This window comes from Dryobates pubescens, chromosome Z (assembly GCF_014839835.1).
Source record: "Dryobates pubescens isolate bDryPub1 chromosome Z, bDryPub1.pri, whole genome shotgun sequence".
NCBI lineage: Eukaryota > Metazoa > Chordata > Aves > Piciformes > Picidae > Dryobates > Dryobates pubescens.
This window is the reverse complement of record NC_071657.1, coordinates 128,341,482-128,361,431: the sequence shown is the minus strand read 5'-3', so window position 1 is coordinate 128,361,431 and position 19,950 is coordinate 128,341,482.

Below are 19,950 nucleotides of genomic sequence, written 5' to 3'. Positions count from 1 at the left end.
CGCTGGCCTTCTTGACTACAAGGGCACATTGTTGTCCCACAGATAAATTATTGTCCAGCAGGACATTCATGTTCTCACTGACAACTAAGCTCCTTTACATTGCTTAATAAGCTTTTCCCATTCACTTTTCTGCACTGCAACAGAAGTGTGAACAAACCTAGCTGAAACGGTTGGTCAGGTTCTGTATATATATATATGGGGAACAAAGGTATATGGGGGAAACCCAGACATATGGAATGAAGATAAGTCATCCAGAGGAGTATACTCTGTGACTGCTGAATGAAGAACTTCAAGACTGGATCTTTTTGTTCTTTTGTTTTGTTTTATTAGAAACACAGATCTGCAATATTTGTTTATTCTTCTGGTCTCTGTAGAATGTGAGCAAATATGTGCATTGCTGGATTTTATAAGTCCTAAAAATAAACTGGAATAAAAAAAGCCATTAATTGAACAAGGAGAGAAAAATAACAGACCGAGAGTCTGGCCTTTGGGACTCATTAGTCTCTGCTTCTGTATGAAACATCTAGGGAACAGGAAAGTGTTTGTGGATAACATTTCACAAAATCATTTGGTCTTTGAGCTGTGCATTTCCTCCAGCTGAGTAAATATTATTTTCATCCAATGAGTAAGCTGCTGCATTAGCTATGGTGAAATGGCTGATTTTGAGCACCTAGAGTGGAGAAAGTCAATAGCAACAGGAAGAATTAATAGGCATGTATGTGGCTTTTAGAAAGTTCCACAAAGTTTAGCCTCCCCTCATTCAGCAATAATACTGCATTTGAAGCTCGAATCTGCAAAAGCAAGGTAATTCTTGCCTGAGGTTGCTGTGACAACCTTAACACAGCTTCTGAGAGCAACCCGAAATTGCATCTAATACAGATGTAACTTCCAGCCAGACTGAAAGGTACAGGGAATAAAAGGGAGAATTGAAGAATGTTGATTTTAATGGGGTTTATAGTCTTTTCTAAGATAATGTAGCACACTTTTGAACAGCAAAATATGGAATTTAGCTTGGTTTGGTTTGGGTTTATTGATTTTCTTTAAATTTTTTATTTTTATTTTGCCATTACAAGCCCAAGGTGTTCATTATCCTGGGAAGTTATAGCTACATTTAACCATTAGAATACACTTTATCCTGACACCCCAGTTTTCCTAGAGCACAATCTGGCTTTGTTTTATGCAAAATAAACTTATTTGCTTCCTAAGGAAATTAACAGAGGGGGGGGGGGCAGGCACTGCTGGTGGAAAGGGAGTCTAAATTTAACTGAGATATTTGCACAGCTCATGCAGCTAAGAAATATTCCTGAGGCATCCCTCTTTCTCAGTTTAGACCTAGCCAGTATTGATTTGAGAAAGGAAATTACAAGAACTTACAGGATGAAAATTATTCCCTTGTAATCACATAACTTCCACTTAAAACTGAAGAAACTCAAAGGTGTATCTCTTCATCACCTAAATTACTCTTCAGTTCCAAAGCCAGACAAATCACAAGAAAGAACACATCTAATGTATATTCAGTGACTATTTTTACTGAGGGATGAATACACCTCAACTTCTGAGAGTCTTCCAGCATGGAATACCAAATCCTAATAGATAAACTTATTATTAGTAATACTAACAGTTTCAGGAAGAAATTATCCAAAGACAAGCAGCAGACTCAGACTGTATATCATTTCTGCCTGCATCTCAGGCAGATTTTATTCATAAATATTTATTAAATAGATTATTGTTTTCATAAATAATTTTGCAGAGCAACCTCGTTATTTGGAAGGTCTGTTCTTCAGAGAAACTAAACACACAGACTTCACTTGGAGAAGATGAGTGCCTCATAAATTGACACTTGGCCTGTAGTTACTCCTTTTGTTATTTTTATTGACATTGTTTCTTTCCATTAAAACTTTCCATTAAAAGCAGGAGGAACAATACAGCAAGAATCCTCTCAAAAATCCTGAACAGAATTGTTTCTACAGGTGTACATTCCACCCCACTGCCCCTTCACACACAGAAACACATTTCTGAGTAAAAGAAGAAAACAGTGAGATTGTCATCCAGAGAGCTGCACATTGCTGAAGGAAAACTAATATTGCACATCTGCACCAGAAACCTGGGCCTAAAATTACGTTCCTCTGACTAGGGAACAGAAAACTTACCATTCATCTTGTGTTTAATAGTCCTCCACCAGAATCCTTACCCTTCTCCATATTGGTTTATTTTATTTCATATAGATGCAATGAATACAAAGGCAGAATCATAAAAAGCCCAGATATGCTCACATATTGCAGTTGCATAATAAGGCAGAATTTGTGTTGTAGTTCTGGGTGAATAAGATATATTAAAAGGACTAAATGAATTAGCAAGATTAGCTTTGTTTACGAGGAACACTGTTACCTATTTCATGCAAAAGTGCATAGACAGTACTAGATTAATTTTTCAGGCTTATGATCTCCAGAAATCTCTACTGAAGCCTTTCAGTTTTCTGATGGCAGCTTCCCATAATAATAGGGACTACAGGTTTGCAGAAGTATTGCCATAATAATAAACTCTATTTCAATCACCAGCAGTTTTGTTCAGGTAAAAAATAGTTCTGGAAAAAAAAAAAAGGCAGACAAAAACACTCATACAAACAAAAGCCTCAGTAAGTATATTCTCAAAATACACTAAAGAAAACACTTTCCACTTTCAATGTCACAGGCAGCTGAAGGCAACACTTTCAAAGGGAGCATTTTTAGAAGCAGTTTTGTATTAAAGGTATTTTACTAAAAGTAAAATATATTTTTTTTTCCTTTATAAAAACTAAATATCAAAGTTCAGTATTTTTGTGGAAGAGGTAAAAAGTCCATCCTGAGCTGAGTTACTCAGTTTCATGTGACTCTGAGATGTTCCATCAGACAACCATTAATGATCTCACCAGGGACTGCATGTAATTATGTTTGTCATTTTTAGAAGACTGTATTAAACACTCTGTTCTTGTATTTCTCCTCAAAGCTTCTGTGCTGGCTGCAGATATGTGAGGGAGGAATCAGCAAAGAAGATGGGAGAGAAGCTACTCCTGTTTCTGGCTCCTTGTGATATAAATAGTGTCCAGAGGCTGGTGTTCTGATAGCGCTAAAAGAAAAAGGAAGTTTCCTCCATTTCCTCCACAGTGGAAGTAATGTGTTTCTCTCAATACTTTGCATAGTCTATGAACTTTGAGGGAGAAATACCACATCTACAAAGAGCAGGTTTACACACATTCTTGGTTCAGCAAGGTGTCTAGGCATATTCCTTGCTGAAGTGTGTGAGGGAACTAAAATGATCAGAGAACCAGATCCCCTCTCCTAAGACAGGCTGAGAGAGTTGAGGTTGTTCAGCCTGGAGGAGAGAAGGTTCTGGAGAGACCTTACAGAGACCATCCAGTGCCTGAAGGGGATGTACAATACAGCTGGGGGCATATATGCTTATGTACAAGCATAGGGGATGTACAATATATGCTTATAGGGCATGCAGAACTTGGGCAAGGGGCAATGGTTTTAAACTGGAGAAGGGTAGAGTCAGAGCAGAAATTCTGCAGCCATGTTATGTCACTCAGGCAGACAGCCCCTACTGTTTCATGTGGAATGATATCCCCTAGTTCCTCTATCATCTGGTTATAAGGGCTTTTTAAAAATTTAAGAGTGAGTAGAAGGAAAACAGATTAAAAAACTAAGCCCTCTCAGGGCTTTAAACTGTTCTGCATCATCCATTTATCTTTAACAAAAGAGTACCCATCTAAATTATGCACATATATAAGGTTTGGATTAATGCTTATCTTATCTTTTGGGGTTTGGGTTTTGGTTTTTCTTTTCTTACAAGCACTGCAAACACAAATCATGAATATTTTTAAGCCAGAACATTGCCACTAACTTCATTTTGGCTACTCTAATAAAAGTAGATGCACAAGTAGATGACAGGCTTGAAGAGATGGGAGCTGAGCATGAAATTGTATTAGAGAAGTGGAAGATTGTTTAGGCCTGATTAAGAACTGTTCAATAAAATGTTAAGTCAGACAATTCTGATGATGCATCTGGGACAAAATTTCATCTGTTAATGCCCAAGATGTCTCAATGTGAAGCCAAGGAAGACTTCCACATGGAGAGAAGGATATCACTAAAGAGAAGTTCACTCCGGAACAATCAGAACATGTATCTGGACGACAAGTGATGGATGTTTACATCTCATTTCTCCCTGATTTAAACTAGGGTGCACTTGCAGGACCCAGTCTCTCACTTCAACTTGTGAGAGATTTTATATACTCACGAACTTACCTACATTTACTCCTGCACATAATCTTAATTCATGAATACTATAATGGATTCCAGGCTACTTGTGCTTACTAGCAGTTAAGTAAATCAGTAGTTTCAGGATGAAGTATTATAGGTTGAAACCAGTTTCTTTAGCCAAGAAAGTTAATGGCACAGCGCAAGTCAGAGCTTAATAATTTTATGTTTTACCTGTCTTAATCCTGCAGTTTTGTCTATAGTGGCCCTTTTCCTGTCTTGCCCAAAGGAAGACCTTATTGCCACCTTGTTATTAGTTGGTAGGTCACAATATCATGTAGAATCATAAAATCATAGACTGGTCTGGGTTGGAAAGGACCTTCCAAGGTCATCTAGTCCAACTCCCCCTACAGTCAGCAGGGACATCCTCAACTAGATCAGGCTGCCCAGAGCCTCACTTGAATATCTCCAGGGAAGGGGCCCCAGCTACCTCCCTGGGCAACCTGTTCCAGTGTTCCACAACCCTCATACTTCACTACCTGCTCCTAACATCCAAGCTAAATCCACTCTTCCCTAGTCTGAAGTCATTGCCTCTTTTCCTATCACCACAGGCCTTTGTAAACAGTCTCTCTCCAGCCTTCTTGTAGGCCCCCTTCAGGTACTGGAAGGCTGCTCTTAGGTCTCTCTGGAGCTTCCTCTTCTCCAGGCTGAACAACCCCAGCTCCTTCAGCCTGTCTTTGTAGCAGAGGTGGTCTAACCCCCTGATCATTTTTGTGGCCCTTCTCTGTAATTGTACTAATTTTTAGACTTTCAGCATACTGGTTTGGAACTTCAGTTTATTTTTAAAATCAGCTAAATGTGGAAATTCAACAATAGCCGATCCACTGCTTATGAAACAACAGTTATGTTGTCTCATTGTGAGAGCCACTTGGTTTCATTTTTGCCTAATAGACAATGACAAATCACACAAGTAATTTTCTAGTATATTTAACACAAAAATTAAAAAAATCAGGTAATCTGAGTGTTCAGCTTCATAAAGGTAGAAGATTGCAGCAAGTATCACATTTTCACCTATAACATTATAACCTGGAGCTGTAAAGGGTGCTGCCCTTTAAAAGGAAAAATACAAATATGCCTTGTTATCTCCAGCTTCTCGTTTTCTCATCATATTAGTCTACTGTTAATCTCTCTGAGACCAACAGCCACAATTACAGCTTGCTTTGAATACTTTAATAAAATATGCTGAACAGAATTTTTTTTTTTTTTTTTTTTAGAGTTGTTTGGACAAAAAAAAATTATATTCTATTCTCTCATAACTATTTTACAGCCAAATAAGTCACAGGGCTTAGTGATATTTGGAGATAAATGCTTTACTTTGCACAGTGAGGAAAATGATACAATTAATCAGGTTTGCATTCTTATGAAGTAAATAACTACAATCACTTGCTTTCAGTAAGGCATTCGACACTGTCTCCCACAGCATTCTTGCAATTAATCTGAGGCAGTGTGGTCTCAATGATCAGGAAGTGAGGTGGATTGAGAACCGGTTGAAGGGAAGGAGTCAAAGAGTCATAGTCAATGGGATGGACTCTAATTGGAGACCTGTGTCTAGTGGAGTCCCCCAGGGGTCAGTACTGGGACCAATACTGTTCAATATATTCATCAATGACCTGGATGAGGGAACAGAGTGCACTGTCAATAAATTTGCTGACAACACTAAGCTGGGTGGAGTGGCTGACACACCAGAAGGTTGTGCTGCCATTCAGCGAGGCTTGGACAGGCTGAAGAGATGAGCAGGGAGAAATTTGATGAAGTTCAACAAGGGCAAGTGTAGAGTTATGCACCTGGGAAGGAACAACTCCATGCACCAGTATAGGTTGGGGACGGACCTGCTGGAGAGCAGTGAATGTGAAAGGGACCTGGAGGTCCTGGTGGATGGAAGGATGATCATGAGCCAGCAATGTGCTCTTGTGGCCAGGAAGGCCAATGCCATTCTGGGGTGGATTAGAAGGGGTGTGACCAGTAGGTCAAGAGAGGTTCTCCTCCCCCTCTACTCTGGACTGGTGAGGCTGCATATGGAATAATATGTCCAGTTCAGGGACCCTCAGTTCAAGAAAGACAGGGAGCTGCTTGGAAGAGTCCAGTGCAGAGCCACAAGGATGATTAAGGGAGTGGAACATCTTCCATATGAGAAGAAACAGAGAGAGCTGGGGCTCTTTAGCTTGGAGAAGGGGAGACTGAGAGGTGACCACATCCATGTTTATAAATATGTAAAGGGTGAGTGCCAAGAGGATGGAGCCAGGCTCTGCTTGGTGATGCCCAATGACAGGACAAGAGGCAATGGGTGGAAGTTGAGGCATAGGAAGTTTCACATAAATATGAGGAAAACTTTTTTCACTGTGCGGGTGCCAGAGCACTGGAACAGGTGGCCCAGGGAGGTTGTGGAGTCTCCCTCTCTGAAGATATTCAAAACTCTCCAGGATGTGTTCCTGGTACAGGTGATCCTGCTCTGGGAGGGGGTTTGGTCTAGATGATCTTTCAAGGTCACTTCCAGTCCCTGAAATTCTGTGATTCTGTGATACAGCATATCAATTTAAGTTTTGGGTTCCACTGAACACATTCTTAAATGCTGGCCTTTCAGTTTTATATTATTTTCTTTTTTATTTTTTTCCACCATGAAACAGAGATTAAATAACCATTTTGCTTTACTCAATATCAGTGAGATGACAACAGAAATGTGGCAGATTTGGGACACCACACTTTCAATAAAAATGTGAACAAAACAAGAGAACCCAGAAAAGTTCAGCAATAGAAGTCAAAGTCTAGAAAAACAGGGAAGAATGAGAGTCATGGTTATTTATTACAGCAATAAAAATATGACTGTCTTCAAATGCAGGAATACTTAAAAATAAAAAATACATAAAGGGTTGTTTCAAAGACGACTAGAGCAATTTATTCTCCACATTCATCTTGCATAGAAGAGCTAATCATCTGAAATTGCAACACAGCAGACTTGTAGCAAATGTTGGAGGAAACATAGGGACAGCTGGGGGCTGAAGTAGATCACCTGGGGTGGTCATTCATTGCACTTCCTTGAGTTCATAGGAACTCAATAAGATTCTATAAAAGTGGTGTTGAAGACACTGAGCCTGCTGTGAAAAAAAGGACAGACAGGATTCCAAACTGTAGTCTTTTCATTGCTTCAGGTTACCTAGACAGCCAGCTTTAGACTTACCTACAATAGTAAAGGCGTGGTAATAAGGACTTTACCAAAGAGTTATTTACTTGTAACTTCACATATGCTGCATGAGGCATCTAGCCCTTATCCATCTGCCAGTACATACTGCTGCTCTGTCTTCCCTTTTTAATTGTGATTATTGTTGTAAGGCTGTAGAGGTTACAATTGCTCCTCACTTTTTAAGAAGGCCAACCCAAACTCTAGTATTCTTATCAAAAGTTAGGGGTTTTTTATTCTTACACTTATACAACTCTAGAACTACAACTTGCAACTTCTGAGAATGAATATTCATGCTACTACTTGCACCTTTAAAAAAATATCCTGTATAGCTGCCTGTGATAATTGTCAAGAAATCACCTCCCACAGACAACACTGTCTCAAAGTCAGTATTTTTGGTCCATTCACTGTACCATCTCTCCATAGTTCCTGAAGAAAAAAAAATCAAACTACAAACAACAACAGAATTGCATTTTAAAAAGTTTTGCCCTTCAGAGTCTCAGTTATGGTTTCTTTTACAAACTTCCCCTCTTTTTGTTGACATTAGCAATAACCTTTCAGCTCATTCTGCCCTATTCTGAGTTCCCCACTTGAGCAGGGGTGATGGCACTCAACCATTGTCCAATTTAAAGGCTACTTAGTACGTGGGAGACAAATATTTCATAGACTTCTGGCTAAATTAGAGTCAAAACAATCTCCTGGTAAAATCCATAATCCCTCTGTTGCAGCATTAGCTTTCCAGTCTTTCTCTTGAAGCTGTAGGCTGACAGAGTGAGAGGAGAACTAAATAAAGAGAACTAATTTTCTGCTTCTGGTCAGATCAGCTCAAACCAAATTCCTCTTCAAACCCCTGAATGCAAGCACATTATATAGAATAGAATAGAATAGAAGGACAGGATAGAATAGAATAGAATAGAATAGAATAGAATAGAATAGAATAGAATAGAATAGAATAGAATAGAATAGAATAGAATTAACCAGGTTGGAAGAGAGCTTTGAGATCATCGAGTCCAGCCTATCATCCAACACTATCTAATCAACTAAACCATGGCACCAAGCACCCCATCCAGTCTCTTCCAAAACACCTCCAGTGATGGTGACTCCACCACCTCCCTGGGCAGCCCATTCATTACATACAAGACTAACAGGAAATTAAAACAGAAAAAATATAGGTTGGGGTTTTTTTAACCCTCAGGACAATCTATATATTTTTTATTCAATAAACCACAGAAGCAATACTATAGGCCAAAACTAAACATGAGAATCTACTTTTCCCAACTGTTTGTTTTAACTGTTTAAGTCTTTCCTTTGCGCTTCAGGAATCACAAACTGTTTCTGCACAAGAGCACAAACTCAGCACTCAAGGGAGGGGGAAGGAAACAAGAGGAGGGGAAGAAGAGTGTCCTCAGTTCAAACCAACCTAAATATGGTCATAAGGCAATTTTCCTGTAGTTATAGGCTAAGGCCAGTGCATCAGTGCTTTTAAATTCCTGGGCAAGAGATGTGATGAGAAGATAGGAAGTATAAGAGATGGGACATGTATTAACTTCTCTCTTGCTCCCTAAATTTCAAAATTAAGTTAAATCCACTTCTTTCAGTTGCAGCATCTTTCTGAAAGACAAAGGTCCTGGGTAGCAAACCTAATTGATGAGAAGGGTCAGCTGTAGCACCTGAGTATGAAGGAGAGGCAGAATTTACAATATCTTTTTGTTATTTCATTTTTTCCGCAAGTAAAGCCTTAAACAAAGACATTCACCTGCCTGAAACTCATTTTCCAAATTCAAGAGAGTCACACAGACCATTTGTCTTTTTCATGACAAGGTTTTTTTATATGTCCTATAAATATTGCACGAATGAAAGTATTAAAGAATACAAAAGCAATGAAACTACTTTGTTCTCTTGTCAAAAAAGAAAATACAGGGAATGAAAGGGGATAACAATGGGAGAGAGTTTTAGTGTTTAAACAGCAGGGAAATCTTCACTTCCTGCTTTTAGGCTTGGATCATGAAAGAATAGATTATTCAACACAGGGAGAAGCTCCTAGGAAGTTCATATTTCTGGGAACAGAGCCACACAGAAAGAGAACAGAGAGATAGGAGTAGCTAAGGCTCATCTTTAATTTGCTCCTGTAGTTAGCCATTATCTAATTAATAAACTGCTTAGGAATACAGGGATTATTTTCTTCACTGCATTAAATAAGACTAAACATGGTCAAAATCTGGCCCTCTGCAGTGTAAGACTGTTTTTGAGAACTGTTTTGGGAAGCATTACAAGAGGTACATTTTCCTCGAGGAAACCCCACAGTTGCCTGCAGCAATGGCAGGAACTCTTGTGCACAGGATGACAGGGGTTTAAACCACTGCATCACACACAGAACAGTTTTGCTCTGAGCAGAATGAGACATGACAGGGCTACAATTAGCTAATGGCCTTTTCACGCACTGGGCTTGAACCCATGGATGCAGCAGCAGGAGTTTTCATGGATATTATCCAGTACAAACAGAGTTTTCTGTTGTCACAGTAAATACAGAGCTTCTATCTTCTTAGCTGCAGACAAAGGCTGTGAAAACAAATCACGTCCCATTATAATATTTATACTCTGAGGCAAACAGACAAAAAAAATAGCCTAATGTGTTTATACACATACAACTAGCCTGGCTTATCTTGGAGGTTGCCAGGGGTTTTTTCTTTTCCATATATCAGTTTTGTTTTCTTTCCACTGACTTTCACTGCCTGTGACAGGAGTTTATTAAACATGCAGGAGTGAGTTCTCTTTTACATTAATAGACAGTTTTCATTTCACAATAAACTGATGAGTTCCTGTAATTTAGCCAAAAGTTTTGGGGTTTTTTACAAAGATACATCAGACTTGGAAATGTCACACTCTAAAGAAAACAAATATTTCTTCTCTATACTACTATAGCTAGATGTTGAGTAATACTGACTGATAGAACAATTTCCTTGCAGGGTAGCAGGGTACCCATTATGCAGAATTTTAGAGACCTTTGAGGTGCTACTGCCTGTAACAGAAATGCTTTAATAGGTCCGGGAGCGTGTCCAAGGTACCGAGGGTTAATGCATGCTCTGAAATCACTAATTAAGCTGATTGGTTTGCTTTGTTTTGATGGGTTTCTGTGCCTCTTCATGCATACCTCGGATCTAGCCACAGGAAGGAAGCCAAACATGGGAAGGAATAGGGAAATTTGTCATCCTTTCCTGACCCCAGTATTTAAGTTTGGTGCAGCAAATGTGATAATTTTACCATTACTTCAGACATGACAACTAGTGTCTTCAAACCATTTATTTAAGTTGTCCTCCCACTCTCACTGCTCCTTGCTCTGCCTGTATGATGAAGAAACAAAAGAACAGAATATATGAGAGATGATATGCACAGTATCTTACTGGAACAAAAACATTACTCATCCCCTCAGGGAGCTTGGGGACTCAGGGGAAGAAGACAGTAGCTTTCTTTTCTGTTCAGGACTCATTTGAACCTTTACTCATGGCCTAGGAGGGAAGTGATAATTTAGGTTTTACAAAGACCACCACCAACATATATTAGAAGTTAACTCAAATTGTGCTCCTCCCCTGGAGCTGCACTTTTAGGTAATGTGCAGCTCTCTATTCACAGGATATTTTATAAAGACAACATTATTACCTGTCAGGACAAGGTACATAGCACACTTTTCCCATGGCTAGGTGAAATGGTGCTCATTTCCCCAAAGAAATCCCACTGCTGGAGACAGTAAAGATCAACATTAATGAGACCAAATTCCAGTGATTATTTTTGAGCACGTAGACTAAAGAGGGGTTCTGATGATGTTGTAGCAGTTTACAAGAGTAGGTCAAATTCATCAAGGAGCTTTATCTCAAAAGCTTTTTCTAGAGAGTAAGATTGTCTCTAGTCAATCTAGTCTGTCTCAATAGCCAACCTGTTAAGCTATTTGTTCAGTATTTACTGATTGTCTGTACATGAGGACCCAGAAATCAAGTCTCATATCTCTGAGGAGAGTGGTTTAAATGAAGAGAATTCTGGGTCTGGGTGCTCTCAGTGTCTTCTAGATCATGGACAGCTCTTGAGTAGATAGTGTTGTCTTTGCCACCACAGTGATGTTCCCTTTCTGGCCTGGTGGGGAGAGCAGGTAAGACCTAGCATGTTAATATTAGATACAGGGAACTTTCACGTATTTACACACAGTTGAAAAATGCAAAGAGAAAATAATGAACTGAGAAACTTCAACTTTACTTCAAATGAAAGGCTATGAGTGGTTGAAGGGCCTTCAGAAATGGAGAGGAGAGGAGAGGAGAGGAGAGGAGAGGAGAGGAGAGGAGAGGAGAGGAGAGGAGAGGAAGAGGAGAGGAGAGGAAGAGGAGAGGAGAGGAAGAGGAGAGGAGAGGAAGAGGAGAGGAGAGGAAGAGGAGAGGAGAGGAAGAGGAGAGGAGAGGAAGAGGAGAGGAGAGGAAGAGGAGAGGAGAGGAAGAGGAGAGGAGAGGAAGAGGAGAGGAGAGGAAGAGGAGAGGAGAGGAAGAGGAGAGGAGAGGAAGAGGAGAGGAGAGGAAGAGGAGAGGAGAGGAAGAGGAGAGGAGAGGAAGAGGAGAGGAGAGGAAGAGGAGAGGAGAGGAAGAGGAGAGGAGAGGAAGAGGAGAGGAGAGGAAGAGGAGAGGAGAGGAAGAGGAGAGGAGAGGAAGAGGAGAGGAGAGGAAGAGGAGAGGAGAGGAAGAGGAGAGGAGAGGAAGAGGAGAGGAGAGGAAGAGGAGAGGAGAGGAAGAGGAGAGGAGAGGAAGAGGAGAGGAGAGGAAGAGGAGAGGAGAGGAAGAGGAGAGGAGAGGAAGAGGAGAGGAGAGGAAGAGGAGAGGAGAGGAAGAGGAGAGGAGAGGAAGAGGAGAGGAGAGGAAGAGGAGAGGAAGGTGGTTTCCCTAGGATGAGGCTTGTCACTTGCTTACACCATCACTGGGCTGACATCTCCTGTGCCCCCAGAGGTAGGAAACTTGACTGTTCATTCTGAGTGCACCAGTAAAAAGGAGCTTGGCATTCACTCAGAATCTGGGAACTCCTGGTTTCATTTTATTCCTAGGAAAGATTCAAGTCCTGGAGGTCACCTCTAACCACAAGGAAGACAAGAAGGTTATCAGGAGTAGCCAACATGGATTAATCAAGGGGAGATACTGCCTGACTAATCTGATAGCCTTCTATGAAATCATGACCAAATGGGTAGATGAGCGAAAGGGTGGATGTCATATATCTTGACTTCAGTAAAGCTTTTGATACTGTCTCCCATAACAGCCACTTAGAAAAGCTCAGGAGATGTGGCATAGACAGCTGGTCAGTGAGGTGGATTGGAAACTGGCTTGGCAACAGAGTTCAGAGGGTCATCATTAGTGGCACAGAGTCAGCTTGGAGGCCTGTGGCCAGTGTGTTCCCCAGGGATTGGTATTTGGTCCAGTTCTGTTCAATTCCTTTATCAATGACCTGGATGAGGGGATTGAGAGTACCTTCAGCAAGTTCGCTAATGATACAAAACTGGGGGGTTGAGTGACACCCTATTGGGCTGTGCTGCTATTCAATGAGATGGGTGAAAGGCAAACCTCATAAAGTTTAATAAGGAAAAGTGCAGGGTCCTACATCTGGGGAGGAATAACAACAGGCACCAGTACAGGTTAGGGGCTGCCCTGCTAGAAAGAAGCTCCACAGAGAAAGACCTTGGAGCACTGGAGGACCACAGGTTTTCCACGGGACAGCAATATGCCCTTGTGGCCAAGAGAGCCAATGGTATCCTGGGGTGCATCAAGAAAAGTGTGTCCAGCAGTTCTAGGGAGGTTCTTCTACCTCTCTACTCTGCCCTGGTGAGACCACACCTGGAATATTGCATCCAGTTTTGGGCTCCCCAGTTCAAGAGAGACAGAGAACTGCTGGAGAGAATCCAACGGAGAGCCATGAGGATGATTAGGGGACTTGATCATATCCCCTGTGAAGAGATACTGAGAGACCTGGGGCTGTTTAGTCTTGAGAAGACTGAGAGGGGATCTAATCAATGTATATAAATATCCAATGGGTGGGTGTCAAGTGGATGGGGTCAAACTCTTTCCAGTGGTGCACAGTAATAAGACAAGGAACAACAGGTTCAAAATTGAACATAGAAGATTTCACCTTAACATGAATAGAAACTTCTTCACAGATAGGGCAATGGAGCACTGGAACAGGCTGCCCAGGGAGGTTGTGGAGTCTCCTTCTCTGGAGACTTTCAAAACGCACCTGGATGCATTCCTGTGCAGACTACAAGTGATCCTGCTTTGGGAGAGGGGTCGATTCCAATAATCTCTTGAGGTCCCTTCCAACTTCTGATATACTGTGATACTGTGAAGTCTGCTTCTTTGCAGGAAAATCCCCAGTTGTACAGATTGTTCTAGGACTAGAAAACATGCACTCTTCATTCTGTGATTTGAGGTCTTTTTCCCTTGTCTAGATTACTCAAAGGCTTTAGGTTGATTATTTATGAACCTCTATAAACTAATAACCACTAATACAAGCTCCATGACACAGGTCATGGCCAGGACAGTTCTGACCACACAACATTCCTAGACTTTCCTAAGTATGAATTTCACTTTAAAGAAACTGGATTTTTTTTCCTCTCATCTCATCAACAATCTGGTGTTGCAGCACCTTTCTGCAAAAATGGTTTTGAGCAGACCAGAGTGTCAAAGCTAGGTCTCCTTCTTGCAGACATGCTCAGGCAACATATTTGGGAGGTAGAAATCCCTCCCCCTGCTGAAAGACTGACATGACTGTTCTTGCATTTTGTGTGGAGCTTGATCCACTAGACAATCCTGAGAAAGCAGGGGGGGGGAAGGCAGAATTATGATTATTTTCTGAATCACAATCAAGTTTGCTCAAAAGACAGAGGACAAGTAGTTTAGCACTGCTTAGCTGTAGCATTATTAAGCGTGCACTGAAGAAGGGTCTGGAGAATAGCAGCATTCAGACAATAAGCAGCTCCACATGCAAATATCTCTTGTATCACATGGCACAGATAGAGGTTTGAAGAGTAGCAACTGAACCATCTTTTCCAGACCATGTCTATGGTCCTGCTGATCCTCACTTCAGTCTATTCTTCCAAATGATAACTTGTTCTCCCTGTGACTGCTATTTTTTCCTGGAGTTTGAGGGTTTGAATGCTGTTCAGGAATCAGTGAAGGGTGGGTGAGGCCTCCCATTAGTACTGCTTGATGTTGCTCAAAATAGTGCTGTGGGAGATAGTTCCATGTGGGAGACAGTACACAGTCTCCCCATCCTCAGCATAGATAACTCTTGCCCTGCCTACAAACAGTTCAGTTTTTCAATTCTGTTGGACTTACTGTGTTTCAGACACATTCTTAATACTGAAAAAAATTAACTCATGGTAAGGAATAACAAAGTGTTTTCTCATAGTGAGCCAAGAATGACAAAGTCACAGAGAGGATATTTTCGACTTATAAGGATATGTTTTAGACATCCTTTCATAGTTGTAAGTACTATCAGAAGCAGCTGAAAGATTTACTTAGATGTCCATGTTTCTGGGCACTTAATAACAGCGTTGTAAAAAGAGATGTCTCAGTCTCTGACTTCTGGGTACATCATTAAGAACAGAAGACAGCAGAAGAGCTTGAGAATCAATGAGTACAACACCCTTTAATGGTGCTATCATATAATCCCAATCTCAACAGTCTAATGAATGCAATATATTATTTCATTAATCAAATAGTTAAGATTCAGTGTGATTTCTCTTATTGATCCTCTGAGGTATAGTCACCATACCATTCAAGTATCTATTCCTCCAAGAGATTTATAAAGCAAGTTTCAAATTGTCTTAAAGTTTGCTAATTATTTATATGCTGTTCACATGCAAAAAGAAATATTGATGATTAGTTTAAAAAGCTTCTTACATTTAACCCATCCAACTCACACAGTACAGCATGAGCTTCATATCTGGATAACTTAATCTCTCTAATCACAGGTATTCTGAAACTTCTGTTATTTTATTCAGTTTCATAGAACCATGGAACCACAGAATCACCTCTGTTGGAAAAGACCTTCAAGGTCATTGAGTACAATTGTTATCTAACGACCAAGTCTGGTGCTAAACCACATCCCTTAGTACAACATCTATGTATGTTTTAAATACCTGCACTTCCCTGGGCAGCCTGTTCCAGTCTTTAATAACCCTTTCAGTGAAGAATTTTCTTCTGATATCCATCAGGTTCCTGGAATGCATAGAGGACTCCTTTCTCATACAAAAGTTAGATGTCCCAATCAGGAATGTCGTGCTGCTGGACTTACTGCTCACTAACCAAAAAAAATCCCTTGCTTTATAATATCTCAGTTAGTGACAGCATTGTCTGCAGTGACCACAATATTGTGGAACTTGGAGTACTGCTGAGCATGCTAAAGGTTAGTTCCAAAACAGAGGTTTTTCAATTTAAGAAGAGCAAACTACAGTGTGCTCAGGGCTCAGTTAGAAAGGATCCTGTGGGAAGCTTCCATGGAGCTGGCCAGTGCTGGGGATTTTTCAAAAGCACAAGCACTCTCCTAGACACACAAAACTAGTTCATCCCCTCTAAAGGCAAGGGGTGTAGGTGGAACAAGAGACACCCTTAGCTTAACTCTGAGCTTCTGGGTATGCTCAAGAAACATACCAAAGGTGAAAAAGTGGAACATTACCTACTGAAAACTACAAGGGCATTACCAGGGTATGTAGAGATGCAGTTAGGAAAGCAAAATCTCAGCTTGAACTTAAATTGGACAAAGATGTGAAAAAAATCAAGAAATGACTCTTAAGATACATTAAGAACAAGCAGAAACAAGAAAGAGACTCTAGGCCCACTATTAAACAGGAAAGGTGAACTAGTCACCAACATTGAAAAGGCAGAAGCCCTTAACACCACCTCCACTTCTGTCTTTACCAATGCTGTTGGTAAAGCTGGAAAAGGCTGGAAAGGGGCTGAATACCCTTGGGAGAGAAGACACTTAGGATAAGAAAGACCCCCATTGTTGTGTAATTCCCAGTGCAACAATAATTTGAGGTCAGAGACACTCCTCCCCTCAACCTCCTTCTTCATTTTTTTGTCTATCTAAAATACTGAGTTTTTATACTTAATCTAGGAGCTCTTTTCCTTCTCTGGATTATGAATTTGGGATTACACCCATGCAGAAGCACCCTCTGGAAGTTTTGCTACCATACATAACTTCACTAGGGGCTTCAGCTCAGATAGAGGTGACTGATGCGCCAGCAATTTCCTAAGGGGCTGATCACAGTTATAGGCTTTGCAGACACTGCAAAGGAGAACAGACACAAAAGGAGACACTGCAGCAGCTGCCCAGGTGCCTGAATTTCCCAGTAGCAGCCACTAATGGGATGCAGCATAATTTATTTCTTCTCTGAAGTGATAACATCATGTTGGTCATTTGCCCTAGTAATACAGGGATGCCATGAAATGCACAGATTTCTAGGTGTTTTCCCATAAGAAACTGGCTTGCTAGAGCTGCTCACAACAGATCACTGAGAGAATTTCTAGCAAGAGGAAATCCTTGGGTGGCATATGATTTTTAAACCCCAGATTTTTTGTCATTCTCTGCAAAAGTTACTACTTGTAACAAACAAGTAGGAAGAGTGGAAAGAGGATTATCATTACAGAGATAGGCACAGACAGTGCTGTCAGTGGGAGTCTTTTGCACAAAGCCCCAATAGCTATTAAATATTTCCAGTAAATTTCCTCTTTAAATGATTACTCATTTTCTGAGAGATTCATCTCTGAAGAAAGTGACTTGAAGACAGACATAGTTTATTTTTTTAAATGACATATGGCAAAAGGCACAAGTCCTTAAAAAAAAATAGGCCATTGTTTATGCAATTGATCAAGTAATAATCAAAAGATTTGATAGAATACAGCAGAAAAGGGGAAAAAAAAAAAGGCATGGAATTGGAAATAGAAGGAAGTGATAAATACATACATTTACATAATATAAATAATTTATAGGGAAAAAAACTGGCAGCCACCTGGGATTTAAACAGACAAACTCAGTGTTTATTCACCATTCCTCCTCATTTAGATTTCCATGACTCAAGATGTTTTTCTGAAGTCAAGACTTCCTTATTGGCCCAAAACCAAAAGTATCTTCTGCTTGATGAAGAGACTATTAATACCTGGCCATCATGGACCTCAGAATACCATCCATATCAGCCACACCATGTGTAAGAATGTGACAATTGGCATCGTACGTGGTTTTGTGTTGGAAGTCAGAAACCTTGCTGGTTATTATGAAAATGGTTATTCACATCAAGGACTTCCCTCATTAATCACAGGTACATCTTTTTTGTCCCCTCATGTTTCACTTCTATCTGTTAGTAGGCTTCCATAGAGCTGCAGCCAACAGCCTACAAACTGTATCTCTGCTTGTTGCCAACACTGGATTTTTCCCAAACTCCTAAGGACTATCAAACTATTTCAATCCTGCCCTGGCCACTTCTTCCTAGCAGTTGCTGTTAATTCTGTTTCTGCCCAATAATAATTTCACAGCAAATGAAGTAGTTAAAATATCAAGCAAGTATTTCTGGTTTATATATAAAACTTCCTTAAGGTTTAAGAGTAGCGAAACGACCAGTGAGAGAATCACAGAATTGTCAGGATGGAAGGGATCTCAAAGATCATCCCGTATCAACCCCACTGCCATAGGCAGGGACATCTCACCCTAGATCAGGCTACTCAGAGCCACATCCAGCCTGGCCTTAAAAACTTCCAGGGATAGGGCTTCCACCACCTCCCTGGGCAACCTGTTCCAGTGTCTCACCACCCTCATGGTAAGAACTTTGTCCTAACATCCATTCTGAATCCACCCACTTCTAGTTTTTCTCCCTCCCCCCTAGTCCTATCATTACCTGACATTCTAAAAAGTCCCTCCCCAACCTTCTTATAGACCCCCTTCAGATACTGGAAGGCCACAATAAGGTCTCCTTGGAGCCTTCTCCAGACTGAACAACCCAAACTGTTTCAGTCTGTCTGCCTAGAAGAGGAGCTCCAGCCCTCTGATCATCCTTGTGGCCCTTCTCTGGACATGCCTCAGCATGTCCACATCCCTCCTGTAATAGGAGCTCCAGAACTGGATGCAGCACTCAAGGTATGGCCTCAGCAGATTGGAGTAGAGGGGGAGGATCACCTCTCTCAACCTGCTGGTCACACTACTCTTGATGCAACCCAGGATATGACTGGCCTTCTGGGCTGCAAGTGCACACTGCTGAAGACATAAGCCACCAGCTCTGCACCAAAGCAAGGCAGCTTTGGTGGAAAGCACACTAGCTCCTGCTTATGTAGATTCAAAGTAAGATCTTCAAAAACTGAAGAAATGTTGACAATTAGACCTCTTAGAATGTGAAAGAGGTAGGTAGGCTCTTCAGAACTGTTCCCCAAGAAAAACGGAACATTTTGAAAACTTTCTGGGTCTTTTTGGGATGTTTTTTTACTGGAAGAAATGTTTTGGATATTGCTTTAATATTCAAGTCATGCTGTTCTCTAAATGAGCCTCATTTTTAAAATACACAACTTGAAAGCTCAAATATGAAATGCCTCATGTGCATCTATGTGTAATACCTCATGACTTTCAATCATGGTTATGACTCTTCTGAGAGAAACCTACTATCTATCCTATTATCCTTTTTCTACTGATCACAGTATCACAGTATCACAGTAACTAAGGTTGGAAGAGACCCCAAGGATCATCAAGTCCAACCTGTTCCAACAGACCTCACAACTAGATCATAGCACCAAGCGCCACGTCCAATCTCCCCTTGAACACCTCCAGGGACGGCGACTCCACCACCTCCCTGGGCAGCCCATTCCAATGACGAATGACTCGCTCAGTGAAGAACTTTTTCCTCACCTCGAGTCTAAACCTCCCCTGACACAACTTGAGACTGTGTCCCCTTGTTCTGGTGCTGGTTGCCTGGGAGAAGAGACCAACCCCCACCTGGCTACAACCACCCTTCAGGTAGTTGTAGAGGGCAATGAGGTCGCCTCTGATCCTTCTCTTCTCCAGGCTAAACAATCCCAGCTCCCTCAGCCTCTCCTCATAGGGCTTGTGCTCAAGGCCTCTCACCAGCCTTGTTGCCCTTCTCTGGACACGTTCAAGTGTCTCGATGTCCTTCCTAAACTGAGGGGCCCAGAACTGGACACAGTACTCAAGGTGTGGCCTAACCAATGCAGAGTACAGGGGCACAATGACCTCCCTGCTCCTGCTGGCCACACTATTCCTAATACAGGCCAGGATGCCATTGGCCTTCTTGGCCACCTGGGCACACTGCTGGCTCATGTTTAGGCGGGTGTCAATCAGCACCCCCAGGTCCCTCTCCGTTTGGCAGCTCTCCAGCCACTCTGACCCCAGCCTGTAGCTCTGCATGGGGTTGCCGTGGCCAAAGTGCAGCACCCGGCACTTAGACTTATTAAATGCCATCCC